Source organism: Nipponia nippon, unplaced genomic scaffold (assembly GCF_047370975.1).
Source record: "Nipponia nippon isolate SJK-2023a ecotype South Korea unplaced genomic scaffold, ASM4737097v1 scaffold_7, whole genome shotgun sequence".
Classification (NCBI taxonomy): Eukaryota; Metazoa; Chordata; class Aves; order Pelecaniformes; family Threskiornithidae; genus Nipponia; species Nipponia nippon.
This window is the reverse complement of record NW_028262391.1, coordinates 35,853,270-35,879,284: the sequence shown is the minus strand read 5'-3', so window position 1 is coordinate 35,879,284 and position 26,015 is coordinate 35,853,270. Positions and strand designations below refer to the sequence as shown.

Here is a 26,015-nt window from a genome sequence, read left to right as displayed (position 1 = left end):
AAGGTGTATGAATCTAAAATTCACCTGTACGACTTAACAGCTGCTGGTTTTCATCTGAAAGCAGAGATACCCGATGCTGTTAGTGCAGCCAGGGAAAACTGAGAGTCTCAGTTGCAAGTTCTACCATTTCGCATAGAAATTGCTCTGAAACCAAAACTGTGGTCTTTTAAAAAAATCTGCCCTCAAAGTTCTTGTTTACACTGTCCAGCAATTGCATCCAGGTAAGTGCTAGGCACTCCGGGATTTGCATTAGAGGTGCTGTTGGTATAAAGAGGCATAAAGTGGAGTTGCTGCTAGTGGTTGGTTACTGCTGCCATCCAGATGGGGGCTGTAACTGAAATGGCAGCACTAAGCTTCTCCAGGCATAGAAGTGGTTGGCTGTGGCCTAAAGCCACCAGTACCAATTTTACACTGCCAGTACTGCTGTGCTTCAGTTAGGAGCCTGAGCCAGACCAAAGTGGTTTTGTCTTTCTTACAGGTATTCTGTGCCACCTTAGCAGCCAGTGTACCCTCACAGGCCCTGCTAAACTGGGAAAACCAACACCAGTCAATGGGGGGGGGGGGGGGGTGTTTGTTTAGAATATGAATATTTGCAATCACCATTGCTGTGTGTAAAATATTTCATAATTCTGAGTCATAATAAGTACTGGAATATGTTGTGGTAGATCAAAAAATCATCCTTAGCATTATCACTCAATGGTAATACAAGCCCTGTTAACTCTTTTCTAGAAAAAATGTGCTTATATCCTTTATCGAGAACATATGATCTTGATAAAGACCTCTGATAATATACAGTACATTATCATTCTTAAAAAACACATTTCACTTTAATTAGTTGTCATAATAACCGTTTGTTGGAAGAGACCTGAAAAATACTCTTCTCAAAGTCCAGTGGATTTATCTTAGCTTTGAGAAACTTGGTACACGCAGCAACAGCAGCCAGGCTATGCACATTTTTAGCTCCTGGGAAACATCTCAGTGAAAGAGCTTTTTAATTCCTGATGTAAAGTTTTTGGTTAAGAAGCATCACGTTTTTTGGCAGTTGCATGAATGACTTTAGTTTTTATAATTAAAATACTTTGATTAATTTGTTTCATTTGAATAAAAATGTCAACAGCGTTGATTACGTTTAGACCTTTTTCAGTCTAAAGTAAGCGGTAAATATTTTTGTAAATGAATTCATCTGTTGTTAAGTGAACATACAAATGTAAAAGAAAGCAGAGGTAATTTGTTTCTTACCCCATTGCCTGCCTTGCTAATATTCACTGTCACTTTGGAGCACGAGTCACAAAGTGTCTAGGGACTTTAAGTCTGGAAAACCATGTTGGCATTCTAGTATGATCTTTTTAAGTAACTGTTTGGCTTAGGAATGTTTCTCAGCTTCCACGCCCAACATCCCTTCCTCAAAATCCCCTCCAAAGAGAAGTAGTTTTAAATCATGATTAGTCTTTATGGTTTAATGTATTTTAGTTGCCTTTGCAGCCCCTGGATGTGTTAACGGGGTGAGGTGGAAGTGGAATAATTACTTAACGTTATTACATAGAATGTAAACAACCAGATTAGGAAAAGTTGATTCTTTTTTTCTGTATCCTACTCCTTACAAAAGCAGAGCGGGGGGGGGAGGCAACCATTGCTCTGGCAAATAATTTGAGAAATATCTATAATTATGCTTTATCCCTTTCATTGATTTCATGCAAACTAATGGCTTTTGTGTGTATGTTTTTAGTAAGGCTGGATGGGTCTCATAAGAAATTAATATGCCTTGGAAAATGTCCAAAACTTAGATAATGCTTTTTTTTTTTTTTAATACCAGTTAATAAATGTTCTACAGTTAAAATAGGTAGCAGCAGAGTGTTGATTAGGGTAGGCTAAATCAGAACAAATATTAATAACTTGCTTGTGTTCTGCATGGGCAAAATTGCAAGTCGATAATAAAATATTGTTAATCAGTGGATTGATTTGACCATAAAGCAGTTGTATATTGATGCAACTGAAGCATTAAATTTGAACATTGTCATCTCTGGGTGTGTCAGATCTGAAAGCTACATTGCAAGCTATGAATTCCCCAGTATTGATAGTAATCAGAGAAGGGGATTTTTAAAGGAGATATCCACTCTCTACAGAATGGAAAGGGTAAAAAGTTCTCTAATGAATATGATGCAAGATGATCAAAGCAGATCATCAAAGTATGCAGTAGCTACTGTACCAGCCATATCTCTACTAATGGCTCTTGCTGTCTGCCTGTCACTGAACTGTAGAGAGAGGGAGGGGAAAAGTAGTTCAGAGGACAAAGTAACATGGTGGGGGATTATTTTCCCAGACACATTCATGATATTTGAGTCCCTGGGTCATATCTGACACCATAGGTTGGGATATTATGCTGTAATTTTAGATGTATGGCTTTTACTGAGCTAGAAGTTGTAGTTCAGGAGATACACTGAGGTCCAGGTTTAATTCTCCAGGAGGTACTACTTGGCGTAATGTTTTGAACATTGATATTAGCCGTACATTAATTCAGAACCAAAAGATTTGTCAGTCATTGTGAACAGCTGATCTTTTCTTCTTACCAGTGGGTTTTCATCAAGTGATCTTTTATGATGAAGAAACTGAACTGAGTTTAGAGGACTAATTTTTAATTTCAAAATAAAAGGACATTTGAGTTTGGGCACAAGGGAAGATGTCTTCTCTTTGCCTCTTTAGCACCTCTCAAATTCATTGGAATATGTTTATTAGTTCCCTGAAGACAGAAAAGGCTTTGAATTGTCAGTGGCACATGTACTCACACACAGAAATCTGAGAGAAGCTGAAACTTTTTTTTGTTTTGACTGGCACTTGCAAGACATCAGCTAAGTAAAATGCAGTATATAATGCAGTATGTAGCTGTGAACAATTTCCTCCTCCTTTTTTTGTGTTCATATTTTATTTATTATGTCTTGCTCTCAGTGCTCCAAATAATCTTAAAATAAATCTGATCTTACTTGATAAGACCACCAACCATTTCTTCCCTTCTTCTCTCTTCTAATCAAATCAAATACCTTATCAACCTAAAAATAATCAGAACAAGTCTCTTGAGAATTCCCACACCCATTACCTGATTTTGCCCAGAATGCTTCCTCACCTCTTAGGGAGAAGGGAATGCCAGGGTAGAAAAAAAATGCCAATAATCTGGCTTCAAAGAAAGAGATCTCGTTCACTTAACAGTGTTGCTTCTCTTAAGCATTTCTTCTGTGTACAGTTGCAGCAGTTGCTACTGTGGGCAGATGAAAAAGAGAGAAAGGGCATTCAGACAGGTAATTTCCCCCAAGTTTTAGAAATTTACAGGACAAGCTGCATTTTAAAATGTGCTTAGAAGACAGCAGTAAATATAAATTCCCATTGCGAAGCTTTGCAATGCTTAGAGAACCATCACTAAGCAAACAAATTGCGCACTGGCTACCATTTCCAAATAGACTTATTATAGATATGAAACATTATGGAACTTTCATTGCCATGTTTTCTATGGTAAATGAAGTAATCATTCAGCAGAAAACAAAACCAAACAAAAGCAGGTGGTGTGGTGTCCGTTGCTAGCTAGGAAGCAATTATGAAGCATGCCAGAGCAGCTTCAATAAGCAGGAAAGTTCTGTGATATCTTAACCCAGTAATGTTGTATTGCATGGTTACACATCTCAAATGAAGTCAGAACAACTAAAGATTGAAAGACTGGTTTTTAAAAATTTTTTAAAATGTATGCTCATTATAATAACGTATAGAACTCCATCTCTAATTGGAGTAACATTGTGTATGGTGATGAACAGATGCCTAAGTGCCTGAAATTAAATGAAATGAACGGGCCCTTCTGTAGTCGCAAACCGTAAAGAAAAGAGACAGAGACTTCCTCAAGGCCATGTAGTGAGTTCCTGGCAATGCCAAGGTGAAGCGTTACCATCTTCCGAATCCCAGTCCGGAGCTCTTTCTGCTAGAGCTCACTGCCTGCCTTGTGTGGAGAGATGCTCCATCTTCCTACAGGCCAGCACTTTGATTTATGGATTCTGAACATACTTGAATGGTACTGTAGGTGTACGAAGTAAATTCTTACATTTTTACTTTTATAAAAGATAAGTCACTGAAAGACATGAACTGAATGTGAAAGATAGATAGTCATTTTATTCATGCGTGCTTATTTCCTGTTTTGGGCTCAGTAAAAACAACAGTGAGGGCCAAGTGATTTGATCACCATTAAGTGTAGTAATTTATCTGAAATTACTTTCTCATTGTGATTCTGATAACACGATAGAATAGGAAGAGAGGACAATTTACACCTGCTTTTAATAATTCATTTTAATGTTGTCACGTGAAAGAAAATCTCCATTTGAGCTGAGAGATTGAAAGCTATTTCATAGCAAAAGGAAGTGACTTGTTTGCACTGTTTTCTTACTACAGAATGTTTAAAGCACCAGAAACTAAATCAATAAAACTGCATTAAAGGAATACAAGCGTATTGAAGGGATTTGGGAGATGCAATTTGTGAATGAGTCTATATGAGGACAGAAATGAGACCTGTGGTATTTGGGTAGAAATTGTTCCTTAGGCTGCAAGCTGCTTTTAGGCCCATATGCTTCTCTCATCCACACGTACAAAGTCTGTGGGCAGGGGAGGAGAAATATGTGGCCCTTTATGATTAGTGAATTGAAAGCTTGAGTACACATAAACACTGTACTATTAGCACAGCCCAAGACCAAAGGTATTGCAAATTAATTGAGCAAAAAAATTCGTGTACAGTTGGCATGTCTGTTCTTATGTGAACCAGAAGGAAGAGTTGGGCAGAGATCCTTTTAGGAAGAAAAGAAAAGCATATGTTAGTTATTGCATTGAGAGGATGTTTTTATGAGAAAAGGGGATGCTGCTTCATTAATAACTCTGACATGTCACACCAATTCTGGTAGGTCTGATAGATTAAACATGAACCTCTCATTATTCAAGCAGCTGAAATGTATTGGCTGCTTTACCCACCTAATATTTATTCCTTGCACAGTATAACTACAAAATTGACATCTTCTTTTAAAATTGTTTGGCTGTAATAAATGTAAAACTTTCACCACTGATGTAAAGCATTGCTAGCTGGCATCATTTCCTATCCCTTTTTAATTATTCTTGACACTGTGGAGAAACCTCTAATTTAAATCTGTAATGTGCTCTGATGACAAACTACACGGTTGGAAGACCATGTAATCTCTCCACAATTAATTAAAGTGCACAGAGCTTTTTTTTTTCCCCCCTCTTTTTTTTCTTTTTTTTTTTTTTTTTTCCTTTTTTTCCACCCCCCCCAGCAACCAGATGCCACTGACTGGCTCAAATAACATTGCTGTCAACTGTAAAAAATTAAGATCCAAACCCTAAGAAAGGTACTTAAATAAAGAAACCAGATGCCAGGTTATTTTTTGATATTATGGCATACATCTTGGTGGAAGGCACGATTGTTCAACATCTGTAGCTTTACATACTTAATTACTCACATAACTTAGCAAATCTGTCGGCAGTTTATTTCCACAAGTATCTGTCACTTCAGCAAATCCTTTATTAAAAATTGAGCGATGCCAATCAGTGTGAATAGTTCACCAGCACTCCTAGAGCAACTAAATTAAGGAGGATTTGGCTGCTGTTTGTTCAATGGGCATATCCTTTTGGTTTTGAATGGGTGTGAGCCTGCTTCAGAAGAGCTTCAGCTCCGTGCTAGAAACAGTTAGCAATGCCGTTAGGCTCCTAGGACACATGGAGTTGATCAAATGCAAATTAATAACAATTTTTAGGCAATGTATGAATGTTGTTGTAACATTTACTGACTGCGGATAGAAGACAGGTTAATAAAAGGTGTTTATTAAATATTACTGTATCACCATATGACTTTTGGTGGTGAAGTCTATAGCCACAGGAAACGGCAGGTGCAGGTTAATTTGCAAGACAGCAGCAAAAGTTCAGATACTATTAATTAAAGTTAACAAGAAAAAATTTCATAAGCACACTCTAATTTTTCATTGACATTACAGCATGAAAAAAATCACCTCGATGTTGTTATTTATTTTATAGAAATGTTTGAAATATGTTAAGGTATTTTCTGCTGTTTCTGTAAAAATAGAATAAAATGGACAGTATACTAGTGTCAGTGGTTTTCCTACCCGCCTAGCAAGTGTATTTCGATAAATAAAGTAAAACGTTTTGGGGTTACAGTTACTTGGAAGAACTCCACTATGCTTCATTATTTCTCAGTTAGGATTGTTCTGTTACTTCAAAAGAGTTTTTCAAGCATCATAAAATAAATTAGTGTTGTTGTTAGCGGGGCCTTTTGTGGGTGGAACGTGCAACTGTTGTGACAAGCAGAGAGTGAGTTTCCATCTCCTACACATCTGCTATGTGCAATGCAGCCTTGCTCTTTGTGCTGCTCTGTGCACAGTGCCAACGGTAGGGCAGATGTCAGGACAATTGATCTCTTCAGGATTAGGAGCGTTGTATAATAAGTATGTAGTCATGGAAATAACAATAAAGATGTAACGTAACTCTCTCAGTTGATTATGTAGTACTGATGGTTTAGGATGCAGTGGAAGGTCTGGGGTTCTGTCGTGTTTTGGAGAGGTTTCTTTTTATGAAATAGCATTAGTGTTTGTAAACTGTTCTCTAACTCAATAACTTTCTGGTTCACATTTCACTTCATGCAACCGTTCATTCACTCCTCACAAATAATAGAAATCAATAGGTTTACAGTACCTTTCCTTGCTGCATGGCGTATTTCTTAAAAGAATTTTACTGCTACTGCTAGAGACAGTGGATTTTTTTTTTCTCCTGCTACTAGACAGTTGGCACAACTAGAACCTAAACTACGCTTTGCTTGTTAATGCTCTTGGAGAGAAACCTCCTCCTTCTTAGCAAAAAGTACTGACTCATCAGCTTTGTAAGCATTCTGATTGAGTGTACAGTGCTTCCACTGAAACATTTTAAAAATAGAACAGTCGAAACTACAGAGCAGTTCATAAATGGGGAATGTGGATGCAATGTGGTGGTTTAAATCCATATAAAACTGATACAAACAATGGATAAGCTTTTCTGTGCTGATTATTTTTGCTGTGTTTTTTAACATACTTTGTGTTCTGTTAAGGGGTTTAGTGTATTCTCAATGATTACATTTTTTGAATCACTTTATTTGAGGTTATATAATCACGTTATTTATACTTGCGTTCTAGTTGAGGGATTTGAAACTGTGTTACGAACGATGGATCAAATTTCACTATCAAGTACCTCCAAGAAATCCCATTAGTTTCACCCATTTTAATGGGCTCTAACTGAGAGAGCATGTAGAGATCCGTATGAATGCGTTTACATGCAAGACACTTCTTGAAACCATTTGAACGGCAGCCACTCCAGTGGAAGAACACAGCAAGGTTGCAGTGGGCTGGCTCAGCACTGAACAGCATAGAGCAGGCGACTTCTCTCTAAAGAAAATGCACAAGGAATAGAGCGAGGTGGCATAAAACTTGTGTATTAAAAACATTCCAGTTTGGGCAAAATCAACATTCTAAGGGTACAGTAAGCGCCAGGGGATTTTAGTGACCACAAATGGTTAGGAACTTGGTTTTACATCTCATCTGACCAATAGTTTATGACGCGCTGTGGTTTTTGCTTTTCTGTAACAACATGTTTCTTGGATCGTTTAAAGTATTTGGCTTGCAACACCTCTGAGGCATGGGTTAGCTCGCAGTAATGTATACTTTGATGTGTCTTATTGTTAAATTATATAGTGCATACAATATTTCATTTTATTTAATACAAATCATTTTTATTTACTTAAAAGGAGCAAGCTGTCTTATTATATGTGTTTGGCTTAGCAACAAAGGAATTATATTCTTTTAAGAGGTGTTTTATATTTTATGGTTACTGAGAGAATACATGGCCTTTTAATAGGCATTTATATAAGTGGGATCCATGTCTCCACTCTATCATATATTTTCAAATAATTAAAACTGCTATACAAATGCCATATGATAGCCTTACAAAAAAGAGGGAAAACCCATGTGGTTTAAGCTGTCAGGAAAAAAAAAATCCTGTTTCTTGGGGAGGGGAGGAGGCAGAAAGGTTTATTAGGGTAATTTAATTTCTACTGATGCTACAAACATGCATGGGATGAGGATGTGGGAGTTCAAATGTAGACGCTGCTTGTACTGTTTCCTATAGTGACCTGTTCTTCATTGAGACAGTCAATTGACACAGACGCCAGTGCATTTATTACTGAGTCTACTGTAAATGAGACTTTCGGTCTTGCCAGGGATAGATATTTTTCCTGTGTTCACCACTATCACACATCACATTCGAGGGAGGGGGAAAAGGAACTTTTAAAACAATAATATCAAACAACTTGGAAAAAATGTTAAATATTACCATATGAAGAACTGATTAAATTTGTATGGTTTTCTTTCAGTAAAAATTGATATGTGATGAAACACAGTGCAGCTGGATAACTTGTTTTGGCTAATGTTCCAGTGTTCTCTGATCTCTTTACCCAGCTATATATAAAAAAAGAAACTGTATCAGTGTTCTTGTTCCTATTGTACAAGCTCTGACATAAATGCCCCCTTTTCATTTACCCCTTACCATCTGGACTCTAAAAAACTTAACATGAGTTTGACAGTGAGGTAGTTTATCTACATATCTTCTTCATATTCAGACCTACTTTCAAATACAATTTTTGTAAATCTACTCATCACAGTTTTCATGCATTTAATTTGAAAAACTACTGTACTTGGGTGTTTCCAATTCAGCAATGCTAGGGGACCAATGCGCAGATGCTGCTCATGTTTCCTTTTCGGAGTAGCCCAGAGGCAAGTATGTTCTGATAGCTGGGAACTGAAGACTAGGTCTCATATTTAGAAGTTGTCTTGTTCTGTCCTTCAGACTCCATGTGGTCTTATACATGGTCATTAATTAGTGAAAATGCCACAATGTTTGGGTACCTCTTCCTGTTTTATTGCAATACTTTTGTTTATTTGTTCGTGTATATACTGGGTTTATGATCGTGGTATTTTCAGTGTGTTGAAGAAACTCAGGAGCAGTTCTTCCATGAGGATAACGTTTTCAAACAATGAACTCACTTTTAAAAAGCATAAAAGCTTTGTCAAAGTCATAAACTTATGCTTGTCAATATCAGAGGTGATTTTAAAATTTGTATTCCTTATAAATATTCCTCAGTACCTGAAATGCAAGAGTGTGAATTTAGGCTAGTTTGCTTATTTTAAATTCCTTTCTTCTACCAAATGTCCTTATACTGCAGGCTTTTTGGCTGGCACAGGAAGATCAGACTTCCTGCTCATTGATGTAGATAGAATTTTTCTTTTATTTTGGGAGTGGCAGGGGGTTGCTACAAAGTTTAATTTTCCATTTTGTTAACTAAGAACATATGCCAAGGGTCTTGGACTCTCTGAAGTACTGACTGACATAAAATATAATGGCAATCCAGCATGGGCTGGGGCTGGAGAATCTTGGATGTTGTCCCGCTAGATACTGGAAGACTGCAGATTTTTTTAACTGGGATAGATAGCATGGATAATTTGCTCTTCACTTTGGCACACTCTGTTTAATTGCAACTACAGCAGAGCAAAACCATCTGCTAAAGTGATCAAGGTCGGAGTTTTTGAGTTATGAACGTTAGACAAAGTCATAGATACAGTTCTTCTTGTCATTTCTTGTGGTGGAACCCCACAGAGATATACCCCATTCTTGGTATATAGTGGTTGCCTCTGTTGGTTGATAAGTGCCAACCATGTGTTCCATCCTACTGCCAGTCCTGTACTACTGCAGCTGCTAGCACACTGTGCTGCTTCTGCTTGCTGTTTGTCAGTGTTGTTCTTAACTCTTCCATATTTTTCAAGGGTGTTTGATACAACACTGTGTTAGAAAATAGGAAAAAACTAAGAAAAGTTTCATGATCATTGTAGGCTCTAGTTAGGGACCACACAAACTGGACCATCTAGAGCTACAAGGTTTTCCATACCTTGTAACAACAAAGCTCTATTTTAGCCCTTTTAGTCACCTTTTGCTGCTATCACATAGACCTTTTTTTTCTTATGAAAAGTTTGTACCTGTGGAATCCTTGAACTGTCAGTGAGGACTGCAGAAGGAATGATTCCGCTGTCCTTGTGTTTGCCACTGTGCATCACTCTGTGATGACATCCAAACCATTCTTCAGTCTAAAACATAAGCTTGCTCTGCAAATATCTCCACAGATTTTTTTTTTCCTGTGTAGAATACTACACTTTTATAGAAAAGAACACTTTTCCTAAAAAAAAAAAAAAATCTATAACCCCCTCAATAGAGAATTAAATAAGAATATAGGGATTTATATCCCTGCAAGAATTATCTAGATTAAAAAGAAAATACTTGCAGTTAATATACTATTAATACTCTAATTCTACAGGAGCCTTTCCATTCCTATTAATTTAATTCTCAGTAAATTCTAATGAACTTTTATATTAAAATAGATAATTTTCCTGCTTCAGCTGAAGAGGGGTTATTATTGTTTATTGAATGACAGGACAGAAAAGATTTCAATGTACATTTTATCCCCAAAATACTAATGGCAGAATTCTGTTCTGCCGACATTCTTGTATTTAGCCTTCCTGAATGTGATTGTTATATAAGGATATTATACCTCTTTTTTTTCACTGCCTGCGCTGCGCAATTATACACGTATGGCTTTTTTACGCTCAGAGTTCATACTGTAAAACTCAGAAGTATTACAGAACCTACCTTTCTTGTCCAAACCCTTAACCATGGAAGTGAAGGCTGATATTCTAAAAGGAGCAGTCAGTAACTACTTCTACTCTTTGAACAAAATTCTGATCGAATTGTAGGCATTTTCTGTACACATAAAGAAAAATCATGGCCTTTTATGCCTTTTTAAACTTGCTTGTTTCATTTTTCTATCTTATCATTGCTACCATAGCTCTCTTTCTGTTCATATCAGTTAATGTCACATTTGTGTTGCCAACTTAACTTTGTAGGGTAAAGAGTATCTTAGTCATAAGAATATAAAATCTGCTATGAAAGTTCAGGGGAAAGGTCCGCCTAATTCAGTAATCCAATCTGAACTGTGCCCAGTTTTGAAAGCTTAGAGAAAGAGTGGAGAGAGATAATGCTGGAAGACAAAAACTGGTTTTCCGCACCTGAACTTTACCTGAACCTTACTGGACATATATATGAAGAAGATCTGGTATAACTAAGTGGGAGTTAAAATTGTTGAAATACAATAGAACACCGTAAAAATAACTTAAAAATTCACATACAGTTCTGTGCTCATAATTTAATTCACATGTGCATGTATGAATTCCGAGTTCAGCATGGCCTGATATTTGTGCTAAGTTCTGACTGACAGTCTAAAATTAGAATTTCAGTTTGTACAAATAAAAACAAATGATTTAATAGATGTACAGAACTGAGTAAGCAATTATATATGTTCTGTGATACCTTTGTTCACACGAGAGGAATGCTGTATCATGTTCTCTATAGGTAAGGTTCACTCTTTAAATTTGTAGGATAAGAAATGGACTTCATAAAGTCAATAATTTTTGCAAGGCTCAATAGTTTCTTTCTGTAAGAGCATTGTCTGCTCTGTAAACAGTAGATTGTAAAAGAACAAAAAAATCCCCAGAATTACTGCCACCCCCAAAAATGTGCTCTGTTGCCCTAAAACCCAGCCAAGCAAAGTACTGTATGCATGTGTGTATGGAATGATATGTTTTCATTGGAAAAGAAAAAGCACTCAATTTTTAGACTATTTTAGAATACCTTTTACATTTTTTTTTCCTTTAAATAACATCAGTCCATAACTCATTGGAAGGAACATTTTTGAAAATGGTATCTATGTGGTGCTTAACTTCTGAGAAGTGGCTACTGCCTGAGCTTTGTGGCTACTACTTTTTTTTTAATCCTAAAATACTGATTCTGACATGATACAGAGACAGCAGAAATGACCCAGAGAAGGTATGAATCAGCTAAACCAAAGGAAAGCAAGTGCAAGGAAATAGTAAAAGAAGTATTCTTCTATCAGTTCAAAGTCATGTCCATCTGCTCTTAATTTATCATCATGCAGAGGCTGGATCTTTCACTGCTGTTAGGCCATGCAATGAATCAAATCCTGTTTCCTAATTTCCACCATTCTAAGTTACGGTCCTAGGAAATGGAATTCTGCAGTTTCTTGCCTCTCTTCATGACAGCTGGAGGAAAGGAATGAGGTGAAGAGAGAAAGATGGCAGTGTAGACCTTTCACTTGGAACATACCTGGGTCCCTAACTTGGGCGTGCACAAGCACTGACATATCTTTGTCAGCCTTTAGGTAAGGGCTTTCTGTGGCCATTGTGTACTGTCTTTATTTGTATATAGCTGTGAAGAATTTGTCTTATTTTTGCTAGATGCTATCCAATATTTTAACGGTATTTCATAGAAATCAAGGTGAAAATGTTCTGTGGATGAATAAAAAAAGATGGCTTGCTTCATGCATTACTTAGCTGCCCTCTTCCAACGAAGTCAAAATTATATGAAAACATCAGAGTATTCCTTCTCGGATTTTATTAGATGATTTCAATATGCCCGATTTCTTTATTTAGATGTTATTGAATTAAAAATATATACAGTTGGGTAGGAATTTAAAATAAAGTTTGGGTTCAAAGTCTCCAAACCAAGTTCACAGAGCTGCTGGAAGATGAACTGCTTCACGTAAGATGTGAGAGGAGTTTGGTATGAAGTGACAAAAGTCTGAGTATCAGGCCTGTTCTAAAGGTAAGGAGCCTGATTCACTGCTCCGTTGTGTTCTCCAGGTGTCAGTATATCAGGATATCTCTCAGTATATCGGGATATCAGTTGCTGCAAAATTAGAATGCTCACATTTCACATGTGCTGACTAGGCAATGTGCAAATAAAAATAATGCAGACTTAAGATATTTCTGGGACGGCAGAGCAAGGGAGGTTTTGGCAGATGGTATTCAGGTCTGGTTGGAGTGCCTGTGTATGGTATGTGATTCCGTGAAGAGTATGTGATGCTTATGTTTGGTTTCAGCCTATAATTACTTGATGAGGTCAATATCTGATACCTTTAGTTTCAACAACTGTGCTTTAAAATATAGATAGCTTGATGGGCCAAATTCTGGGTCACATGTCACTCCACAACCCAATCCCATTTGAAGGAAAATAAAGGCTGTACAAGAAGGAAAGACTTTGAGCCCTTGTGTTACGTATTGCAGTAAAGTATCAGTTATTGTGAAATTATCTTTATTTATTGTGTTAAATGTCTCTACAGGAGACTTCCTTTCCCCAAAAAGCATGTTGAGAAGATGCGGTTGTCTTAACTCTCAGAAGACCTTTCCAAATTCATTTTTAAAATTTAAGTAATTAATTTACTTACTACATTAAATTTATGTAAGCTGTTAAACGTAAATGCCTCACTTTCAAGGGGAACCTAAATCATTTGTACCTTGTGGTGTAATCCTTTTCTATTAGAATCAGAAGAGTTTACCGCGAGGCACGGCTTTCTCCCACACAGAGTCAGTATGCAGCCCCTTTTCGTACACATCCTGGTGTGGGTTTTTCCATGAACACTTTTTGCTCTTTAGTTATTTGTTGTAATTATCAAGTTCATTTTTCTCTAATAGATGTGATTAAGTATATTTAGCACTGTGTAATGAGTTTTCTGCCTGGTTGCATTCTGGCTAATAAGGAATTCCTCAGAGTCTCTTCTGACAGCTGCTGTGGATCCCAGGTTTGTGCTGCCACAAGAGACCTCTTCCATGAATTGCTAACATTAGAGAAATTAACTCGGTTAGACTAACCATAAAATCTGGGCTGAAATTTGATTACTAATAGATCTCGCGTTAGCATTCGGCAGCATGGATATTGTGGTGTTCTCTTGCACAGAAAGACCCACAAAAAATCATCAGAATTCAAAAATACTTTTGCATTCACACATAGTGAATACGTAAAGTTCTTTGTGGAGGCTGTACTGATAAAAAAAACCTGAAAATAATACTAGCAATAATTGTTCAGTGTTATTGTTATAGTCATCTCTTTTTTAGTTCTTAGGATCTATCTGCTAACTTACCAGTCTGTGGCTAATACTTCTGTTATCTGTACTACTTCCTATTATTATACCAGCTCCCAAATTTGTGAGGCTGAAAATGATGGGAAAAATCTGTAATTGGTGATGCAGTGCTGTGGTGTAGTTGCTTAGCAACAGTCGCTGCAGCCTCTTCGCTGAGTCTCCGGAAGGGGGATACAGAGACAGGAAGATGAAATAAATACAGTTTCGGCGTGGCTGACTTTGTAAGAGAATGATAAAGGTTGTAAGTTATTTTTCTGCTAAGTGCCAGTGACTGTGGGAAAAGTCTTCTGTAAATAGATCCTGTGAAAAAGGAAAAAAATGGAAACTGGTCACTTGACTTTCTGAATTACTACAACGGAATGAAAATATAGCAGAAAATATGTTTTCTTGCGAACTGTGAGCCTGCGTTATATTATGAGGTATTTTCTGCTGTGGTGCATAATCGTTACAGAAAATGCATAATCGTAACCATGTGTCTTCTGTTTATCACTACAATTGGGTACCAAATTCATGGAGAATAGGGATTGAAAATTAATGCCAAGTACCTCTTAAATTCCCTGCTGGTATGTTAATTACATAAGGTCTGTTCATAATAGGGTTAGTGGTAATGTAATAATTATGGATGGGTCTACAATTTTAAATTCTTTTGAGATCTGAACAACTTTACATTTAGGATCACGCAGTATTAATCACTAGGAACTATATTTCAATCCTGTTCTGTTTTATCCAGTGAAATATTTTACAAAGACTCGTGTCATTACTGAAGTATGTCAGTGTTATTTCCAGTACCGTATATCCCACACCCTGAAGCCTTTGGAAATCTGCTGTTCTTGAAGCCTCTCTGTAGAGTGACGTATCACACTTTGCTACGTTATTTAGTGCAAAATCTCAGCCTTTAGAAAGCATAAAATGTAAAAGGGAGTAGGAAGTAAGTTGATGCAGATATATCCAACTTTGTTAAGGGGCTCTTATCTGCAGTAACCAGCAACACGCAGGGTTTTTCCAAGTGCTAGTTATTACTGCTAGTCAGTGCTGCTTTGCAATTAGTGTTGGAGCACCTAGATAAGGTGGATATATAGGAACTAAGAACAGATAACATAAATGCAAACAAAGAAATTTAAACCTTTTGACCTCCTTTGTACTTGTTTATTTCTGGACTGATTCTTAAGCAAAAGAGCAAAAAGAGGTTGCATTTCAGTATGGTTCCTTTGGGGGAAAAATATGTTTAGAAATTTAGAAAGAAAGACGTAATTATTTAAGAGTTTGTATTGCTTCACTTTTACATTGATGTATTTTGCAAACGATGCTGTGCTGATCATAAGCCTGGTCCTAAAATTCATCATAAATAAGACAGTGCATATCATAAAAGCAAAGAGGTTTTGATCTAAGTGGGAGTCTGCTGGTTCATTTTTAGAAGGTCAGATTGATAGACAATATCTCACAGTCTAGATAGTGACTCTATCAAACTAATTCTTAAACACATAGTAGTACAATGAATTATTCCTGTCTTGGAAGTATGGTTTATGACCTTTCTGCCCCAGGTATTATTGCTGATTATTATCTGAGAATGGGTAGTAGCATGCTTTTTGTTTCGTTGTTTTTTTTGTGGTTTGTTGTTTTTTGTGGGTTTTTTTATTTTTATTTTAGCTCAAGCTGGTTTTTTTAAGCAAATATGTTTTATGAACCATTTAATACAGCAGATTTCTGGTAAAATAAATTTCTCTTATAGCATGGTAATAAAGAACCGCTCTTCACTTTTCTTTTCTCCTAGAGGTTATTGTTTAAACTAATATCTCAGGTTGTGCAGATAAATATTTCTGTGACCTTTTGTTTTCTGGTTTTTTCACACTGATTTGCAGAAAAGTGTAACCATTTTAGAATATTTTAATTTATTTTGCAAAATCTACACTTGCTAATTGCCAGCTTTTCAAAAACAAAATGGTAGAATTCTTCATATGAGGCTGCATAAAAGATGGACCTATTTTGTATATAGAATATTGCCTGTCCTTTAGATCTATGTGTTTTGCTTATGGAATAAACCAAAGGAGGAGAGATAAACTAATATTTTGTATAAGCTCAGCCAGACAATACACATGATAAAGATGTTTCATCTTCTTATGTATGCAGAAAATATGAAAAATTGTCGTTTACACATATTTTCTCAATTCAAGTGTAAAATTGGGCCCCCAGATTGCCCTGGGCCATGGTGGTTGTGTTAAAGAAGCACTATTTACCTAGCAGCTGAGTGAAAAATGATCAGAATATTAGACTCATCTAGGCCACATTAAGGAGCCATTGCATTTTCCGACAATTTTATGCTATCTCAATATGAAAACAGAGCAATTTCAGCTCATATCAGGTTATGATCGGCAATTACAGTTGCATAATTCACCTAGTCGTCTCTTTTCAGGGCCGTTATTTTCCCTCTTGGTGACATTCCTAAGAAAGTGCCTGATAAAAATGTCATATATCATCCTGGCTTTAAAACTCGTAAGGGGGTAATCTGCTATGCCTTGCTGAGCCTATATTCATCACTAGATTTTTGACTTGGAGGGGTCATGACACTCATAATTTCCTTTTTGATATTGTCCTCACTAGATATGACAAGGGGCTGCAAAAGCTCAGTTGTATGCTGTGGTTAAGAGCCATTCCAGTGGGGCTCATCACTAGCAATAACAGTGCATTACTGTGGATTGTGCAGTAGTTGGCCGTTTCGAAGATAATTAGATTTGATGTCAACATTTCTTTATCACCTGCATCCTTTTGTGCATCTGCGTGTCAAGTTGTTATTTCCGGATTTATTAGCACCCTCAGAGCTACTATCTATCTGTCAGCCTGTGTGGTGTTTGTGTTGACAGTTGTAAAGTTAATTACTAGTACTAATGAGCATCGGGCTTTTGGTGGACATGGCATTTTGGGCATTTAAAACTGTAATTAGGTTTTTTTTTCCTTTGTGTACAGCCACAGGAAAAATGCATAAAAAGGAAAAGAAACCCAAAGCGAGCACCCTGACCTCAAATCTCTATCTCCAGCTTGACATTGTTTGCAGTATCTCTAATTCAAAAAACTCAAAAAGACAGCTTTGTTTGTTTTTTACTACTTTTTCCTTCTCATCATTAACTCCATGGATATTTGTTTTATCACGTCATCCAAACTAAGATCTTAAGAGAAAAAGTTGTATGTTCAGATGACTTTATAAAAACATGTCCAGATAGTGCATGTATCAGTCGTTCCCTTTTCTGTAGAAGTATTTGTATTTTAGCACATAGTCAATATAAGTATTGTATATAAAAATAAATGTGTAAGGACAGCAAAATTAGCCCATCTCCTGATCCCTCTCATTTTAATATAATAATGTATTAAACCCGGTGAACACAGAGACACTCACTGTTTATTATACAATTGTAAATCCAGAGTAATTTCAGTGAAGTGGCATTAACACAGGTGTAACAGAAAGAAGAATTTTGATGCTTATTTGCCTTGCATACATGCTAAATTCCCTATCCTGTAAATTGTATTACCAGATCTTTTATGTGATGTTCCAAGTAACATATAACTCATAGGATTTAGAATAATGGCACTTATATGTGACATACACTTTATGTAAGTATATTGTTTATTCTTCTGCTGCAACTAAGAACCACTCCCTTGCTGCTGTTTCTATTTACTTTCTATTTATCATTATCTGCCATTTTGTTAAACAACTACCCTTCCCAGACATAAATCACCTGTAAAAATACTCTGGCTCAGAGAAAATTTCACCCTGGCACTGAAATGATGAGATAACCATTTTCATCTCTTGTTGAAGCATTGAGATTTATTGGGCTTTGATGGGCTACAGACCAGACATCATTCTCTGCTAAACAGACTCCCACTTGCATTTATTCTTATTGCATTTAGCAATTCAAAATGGAGCTCCCCAAGTCCCTGCAGAGCCCCTTCCCGGCTTAGGTGGGGCACGGGACGTCAGTGTTATTACTTTATATTAGATAAGGAAGGGACACACACTGAAGCATGTGGTGATTCAGATGATTTTTTATTTCCGTTTAGCAGTGATGACAGAATGTCATAGTGAAATGACTTCAAAAGTCATTTTTCCCTCTGCCCTGGTTCTGCAGCCTTGTCCCTCGAGGGCACTTCCATTGTACAGTTATATTAATTCTGCTAACTTTCAGACTTCATTGCTGACAATAGGCCTTTTGGCTTTCTCAGACTATTACATTAAATTTCCCATCAAACCATGTCAGCGTCTGAGGTCAGAGATTCCAGGAGAAGCTTTAGATATTTTGCCTTTTGACTTCATGGGCAGGTATTTCTAAATTGCTTTTAGGTTTGTTTTTCCAGTGTCAGAAATCGCACTGAACCTATCTGAAAACTCAAACAATGAATGCTCATCAGGTGAAGGACAAATGGTCTGAGGAGTGGGGAGGGTGTGTGCGGACACCCAAACACATGTTTGCTGGAACACTTCTGTCCTCAGTCGTGCCAGTGTTAACGAGGATCGGCCACCCTTAGTCCAGCTGCATTTCTCAAGGTAGCAGAGTTTGACCATGCGTTTCTCACACACGCACACACACGTCGTTCCTTAGAGGTTCATCTTCCAAACAAAAGGCTTTTATTTTATCCCAATATACATTTAATGTTAACTAGTTGCACAACTCTGCAGCTTGTTCAGCGTCTTTATCAAAATAGGTATAACATTCTTCAGTTCACAGTTAGGGAAACTGAGGCACAGAGAGGTGAGCTGTTTAGCAAGGTGATGGAAGCACAAGAACACAGGGGTCTGTCCTTCATGGAGTCCTGTCAGCTGCCGTTGTCTAGAAACAGTTACCTTGAAGGCATTTTGAAGAATTGAAGTACTGTGGACTTAAACAAAGCAAAACTTATTTACATAAAACATGGTTCATGAAAGAATCATCGAAATCCTAGATTGTACTATGTGACCATGAAATAGTTTTTAGATTATTGAGCAAGCTTTGCTGCTGAAGCATTCTTTTCTTATACATTCATCAAGATTCTCAGCCTTCTCCAAATAACGTATACATTGTTTTAACTTGATGGATTTTTTTTCTCCTTGGAATGATTTTTACGTTGGGGGGCAGGGGGGAGTATTTAAACCAGCCCATGTTGAATAAGGTTTTTAATTTATCACAAATTCACTCCCAGTGTTGAACTGGAGAAAATGTTATTTTAGAAAAGATGTTACTGCATGCAGATTACAATTAAGTAAAAAACACAAAAAATTATAGGAAGAAAAAAACAGGCTTTGCATGATAGAAACACATCAAGAAACTAAGATCTTGGATGGCATATAGTATTCAACAAAAATATGTATGTATAGCTGTCTTAGCCACTATTTTGAATATGTAATCATGGTTTCTGTATTTAGAAAACAGGCATTCTGCAGTGTTTTCTTCCCCCAGAACTCTATTATTTAAAAATAAGGCAGAGGAACAGACTTTTCAGAGAAAAAGATTTCACCCTGAAAACAACCTCTGTTTATTTTTCATGGCAATTTTAAAGGACCAAAATTAGAACTATCTTAATTCTTAACTGCGAATTACATACATATGGGGGAACGTGTGCATGTGTGTGCAGAATAATGGGTGGGTGGCAGGACTGGAGAAAGATGAGCTTAGAAAGGCAGTGTCGATGTGTTACTACCTGCTTGCAGCCATAAGGCTAGGGAATCATTTGTGACACTCTGGGGACAATTTTGTCACCCTGACAGTAATGCTGTTATGCACCAACTTGACACACAGGAAGAATCCATAAAGACAGATAAGTAACTGTGAAAGTGGCTGGGGATCAGCCTGAGTGCTACCACTCACCTGCAGTGACAAATAGATAGTCATGAAGGATTGAAAATCCTGCCCAACACAGAGATATGTCAGTCCAAAGCTAGAATACTGCATGGTTACACGAAGGTTGTAGTAAAAATACACATAAGGCACACGCAGAGAAGAGCCCCCAGGCGTAAGTATGAGAAGGTTAACTTCAAAGTATATTAGTTCTTCTTTGTAGCTTTTTTTTTTTTTTAGAAGAATACTTGATGTCTTACACAATTGGGCCAAATTCTTATATTAATTACATTTGATTGGGCCTATTCCTGTGATTTTAATTGAAATCAGTATAGGGTAACATTGACGTAATGAAAATAAGGATTTGGCCAATGTGATTTTCAAGGGAGCCAATGGGTCTGCTTCTAGGTGTCATTTTTTTAGTAATTATTTTATACCAATAGAGGTCCCCATCTGCAAATCAAATGAAGAAACTTGTGACTTAACAAATACATTCTGCTTTTAAAAATATTGTACTTTAGCTGTTGCAGTCAACCATAGGTGCTAAAAATCAGTACCAAACCCTTTGCTGTTTATTATGTTCGAGGTTCTGTTAATTCCTACTGCAAATGCATCCCCTTTTTTTTTTTTTTTTTGGGGGGGGGGGGGGGAAGTGACTTGCAGTTTTTAAAATATTGTTTAGAAACTTAATGATAGTTTTAGTGCTTTTTTTGAGTTTGTTTAAGACAAAGGGATGTAATTAACCTTGAAGACCACTTCTGAATTCAGTTGCTCTTCGTGACCTTCTTTTCATTATTCACATTTGATAATCTGAAGTTTATTTCTCAGGAAAGAAATGAGTTACAACCAAAGGCAGATGATGTGCTTGGCTTTTCATTTTATTCAGTTTATAATCTCTGTTTTTCCCCTTTCTTCTCAGTCTGGCTCTCAGTTTTAAGAAACTGTCCTTCGGAGGCAATCTCTGAAGTCATTTTGATCCCTGGAATAGAGAGCAAAAAGAACTGCCACCCTTACATTTCCTCACATCCCACATATTTCTTCCATGTTTATTTCTTTTTTCTTCCAAACTGGAAGTTCATTGTTGTGTCCTCAAGTCCCTTCCACACCACCAGCTTCTGAATAACTTCTGCAGTGCGCTGAAACAGTACCTATTCCCTTCACTCAAATACCTTGAGCTAGTGGGAAAGCAGCGGGGTGTGACAGGTCTGATGCTCAGCCCCAAGTGTCAATCCTTGCTTCCTTGCTGAGCACTGATACACATCGCATACTAACCCTATTTAAGTATTAATTTCATACGCTAGGATTTTCTTTTTTATTCTTTGCCTCTTTGGCATAGTGTTGGGCACAGGTTTTCTGGACGATTTGTGCAAGGTGGGACATGGTCGTACATTTGGCCTCCTCCCCACATGATCTGCACTGACCTTCCTCCAGTCACCCTCTCCCTGAGCTGCTGTGGTGTGAACACTTTCTTTTCCTGAGGATGCCCTCCTCTGGAGGTCCTGAAGAATATGAGTTTGGGTTAGCTCAGGAACCAGTCCCAGTGATATCAAGCCACATAATGAGCTTTTGTGCAGTAAGATACACTGGTCATCTTCACCAGCACTTTCAAACTATTTAGCAAATGTCTAGCTTGCTTCTCCATTGCCGTATCGTATTTAAAGCACAGAGCAAACCCTAATAAAGAGCTTTTGAAATGTATGTTCTGCTTTGACCCTCCCTGTCTCAAGTTCCTCATCACAGAATGCTTTTTAGGCTTAAGTCAAAATATCTGTAGGCCCCAGGATCTTCCCCCTTACATTCTTGCACTGCTTTAGCCTTCTCTGTTGGTTTTGTTCTTTTTTTTTTTTTTCTTTTGCCTGTCCCTTGCAGCAGAGTCCCCATTCAGACAAGCCTTCCATTGCTCGCAGGTCTTTTGTTGCTATCCACCAGCCTATATGAGTGGGTTCTTTTTCCTGATCTGCTTGCTTCTCCTTGTCCAAGGCTATAACAAGTTTTGCCTTAGTCGAGAATCATTTGTAGTCATTTTAGCCTAGTATAAGGGGTTGTTTTTCCTGATTCTTTATGATTGTTACAGCACTTTATGGAATACCTAGAGAACAGTTTTACAGTAAAAAAAAAAAAAAGTCTCAGGAGAAAAATTTAGATAGATATTTATAAATTTAGGTTAAATATACATCAGTTTATCTCACAAGTGTTAATAATGTCATTATTAACATACATTGTTAGATTCTAAAAGACCATTTCTAACATGTTTTCAGCTTCTATTTTTGAGCAGGTAGAGTTTGTATTTCCATTGCAATCTTGAACAGTAAAGCCTTTTTAAAGCAGAGGTTAAAATTCATGTGTTATTCAAGTCCAAGAATTTCTTATTTAATAAAAATGCAGAAAATACTGTGAAATTTGTAAAAGTTACAAGAATTAGCAAAGCAGTGTCTAACTCTTCCCATTTTACCATATTTTTGCTGAGATAGAATTATTTGAGCTAATCAAAATTAAGGTCAAATGCTTTTTCACCAAAAAGTGCAACTTTTACAAAGCTAAAGCTTTCCATGGTAAATATCTCTGTTTTATTAAAACAAACTCTGTTTAATTTTGTATGATTTTGATTTGAAGTGTAAATAGTTCAGGTTTCTGATTATTCAAAAACATTTCATTTTGTGTGATTTGAAATTGTCTTCTAGAAGTGTAGATTAAACTCCCATTTTGTTCTGTTTATTCAGCTTCTTGGCAAAAATAGTATATCTTTGATGTATTTTGGACTTTGTAAGATAAAGCCATGTAATGGCCTGTAGGAGTTAAATGACTGCTGAATAAATTATAGGAGATGCAGTCTCCCATAAGGGATGTCGACTATAGTGCGAATGTGAACGTCAGGCTCATCTGCCACAACTCCCATCAAGCTATGTGTCACCATGAAGAATACAGTTCAATATTTTACTGACTAAAAACCAAGTGTTTCGGCTCAGTTCTACAAATCAGAGTGAACATTGCAATTTGGAATTGTTCGGGCATTATTTGATGAAATAGATGCAATGTATAAAAAACCAATGGAAAATTTCAAAATTTCCTCTGGCACAGAGATTTGCGTTTTCACTCAGCTTATGTGCAATATGCCATCGGCAAAACAATTCTCTTCTGTAGTCAATTGCTCTTGTTGGTTGAACTGAATGCTAATGGAGGAGCTTTTATCTCATTCAAAACATATTAGTCGGAACCCAGAGAGCAAAAGGATACAGCCAAAAGGTGTCTTGCATTGACAGCAAAACTTCTAGCTCTAGAGCTCCTCTCTCCCATTTCCACTCTAATCATGGCCCTGAGTTGGGGAAGGAAAATACAGTTATGTCCTGCCACCACGTAGAAATATTAAAAAAAAAAAAAAAAAAAAAAAAGTTTGTTTCCCATTTTCTGTCTCTCTTTGTAGTGCCTTTATCCAGAAGGTACCCAATGACTGCAATTCTTGTGCTTTGAATGGTGCTAAAGCAGTAGTTGCGCTTTACTGCCTCATGGATTTGCAAAGGGAATTGGAAGACTTTTTTTATACTTTTATACTCTCTTCCATACACTCATGAAAAAATTGACTGTAATGATTCAACATATTAGAAGCATACTGTAATATACTTCAGAAAATTGATAATGGGATATCTGTGTTTCTAATGCTCACGTTTCTTTAGATAACGTTCCTTTTGCCTAGGTATTCTGAATGTTTTCAGTTTATGTGTCCGCATCTTTCCCATTAAAATAATTTTGAAGCTATGTTGACCTGTCCCTGCTTGACATATCATCTATGCATATATAAAATATGTGCATGATATACAATATAAACATTCCTAATAATGAATGACCTATGTTTTTAAATATATGTCTTCTTTGTGCACACTGGTGTAATAGAAACTTTTTAAAGACTTTAGGAGTTGTGTTCTTGAATTGATCTTAGTTAACCCTACAGATTTTGCTAGTAAATGCATTTGGCATTCAAGATTTACATTTTTAGCCTCAGTGTTTGATGATGCAAAGCTAAAGCCATAGACTGACCAAACCTGCTTCTGCAGTCTGAGGTCCAGCACTATTTCATAGCCTACAAAATTAAAATTTTGTGTAGCCAAGATATGTTTATTAATGAAGTATGAATCTCATGATGAATAACTCTCCAGGTTGGACTGGAAATAACTAGAATGATGTGGTCATTTGTCATCAGGAGATTGAAAATGATAGGTTTAGATAACCTGAAATTGAGTATGTATGGAGATTACTACAGCTCACTTTGTTAACCATGATTAACATCCATTTTCTTGGTGATTGCAAGCAGATTACTTCTAGTTTTGTTGTATTTTCTTCTTTAAAAAAAAAAAAGGGTATAGCTGCATCTTTTTAGAGAAGGCCCATGCTAAACTCAGAGATCCAGTGCTTTGGCTGGTACACATTCTTCAGACAAAGTGTAAGTTAGGCTGATAGAAAAACTGAGTACAGTCTAGGAAAAGAATTTCATCTTTAACTGACTTGATCCCAGCTAGTGAATGTTTCCTGTGTTCCACTGAATGCCATGCTGCTATGTGAATTTATGTCATTTTACTGTCACTTTTGAGGTTACTATAAAATCTAAAGGGAAAAAAAATGTAGATCGCCACACCCCCTGAAAAGGCAATGTATTAGTAATTTTGTGGCAGGATACTTACAAAGCTAGATAGTTTTCCATAAGGCTCCAGATCTTTGTCTTTATACTTAAGGAAATAATACCTTGAGCTGTTATACTTAGTCATCTGCCACGAAGCTCAGTATCCAGATTTTTTACTGAGCATTTTTACTCTAGGGTTCTCCTAAAGAAAGGGAAGTAGCATAATTTGGAATCAGGAAAATCTGGATTATAGTTACTTCTAAACTTGTGATCATTTGATAGTTCAAGATGCTGCATCAACCATCTTATTAAGCATTTGCTGACAGACACCTCAAATCATAATTTCTTAGGTAGGTAGGTCCGTAGTCATTGTCTACAGAAAGTACTAATGGGGTCACAAGTGGCAAATATAGCAGATTTTTATTTTTTTTTAAACAGCTAATTTGATATGTCAGTTGTTGTAGGCCTTTGTGGTAATAGTTCATGATTAGTAAAGTAGTTCTCTGCAGAAAGAATGCCCATGGAGAGCCAGTACTTGTAATTCTATTATATCTGGGTATGACACTTCAGTAAGTCAAACGTTTCTGTATCAGGATGATAGCAAGTTAAAATATTTTTTCATTGCACAAAAGTACAGATACATGCAGAGGAAGTATAGGGATCCACTTCATGGAAATTCTCTGAGAAGAATTGGGCAGCAATGCGTGACTTATCTAAGGGGGAGAATGGAGAATTCCAGAATAGGGCCACCTAGCTAAAAACCCTGGTTAAATTTACAACAGAGAGACCTTTTAGTAAATTAATCGCCAGAAAGAAATGGGCTCTTCCTACTACCAGTCACAAGACGTTGAGTGTTCACTTTAAAGACCTGTGACAAGTCCCCTCGTTTATGGTACCAACAAAAACCCCAGGAATGTCTGCTGTGACACATCTGTGTTCCTTTCAGCTGAGCCCCACCAAGGAGTTCTTTGGCCTGCTTATGAACTTAGGCCGTAGTAGTCTCTCTGTTGGCCTTAGGTAGGTATTAGAAAGGCAAAATCCCTCTCCTTTCTTTAGGAGTGATGATACTGAGTGTCTGTGTAATACCTAAGCTGAGACTATATAATTTTGTCCAAGGGGAGGGAACGGAAAGAAAACTGGCTTTGTGGGTGTTTGGTTAGAGAGACCCACAGTGTTTCCAACCAGTTAGAACATGGCATGGCTGAAAATTCAGGAAAAGTGCTTTCCACTGAATAAGCAGTGTGAACACAAGGAATTGTTTCACAGGAATTATTAATAGGAATTGAAGTAACGAGACACCGTACGTATACTTCTGCAGAGAAGCCTTGGGATGTGCACAAAAGGAGAGAAGTCACAGTGTTACTAGAAGGGCTCACAAAGGTCAAACCCTCAATTACAAACTGAATAGATAGTAAATAATACACGTAGGTCACAGACATATCTCTTTCTCCTATGATTAATTATGCAAATCTGGTATTCTGTCTCAGGT

General features: G+C 36.9%; 1 protein-coding gene across 4 annotated transcripts in view; it reads left to right on the top strand.

Annotated features, from left to right (window-relative positions):
- FTO (FTO alpha-ketoglutarate dependent dioxygenase) overlaps positions 1 to 26,015 on the top strand; it is a 254,058-nt gene that overhangs the window by 185,890 nt on the left and 42,153 nt on the right. The gene's annotated exons all lie outside the window — the stretch shown is intronic.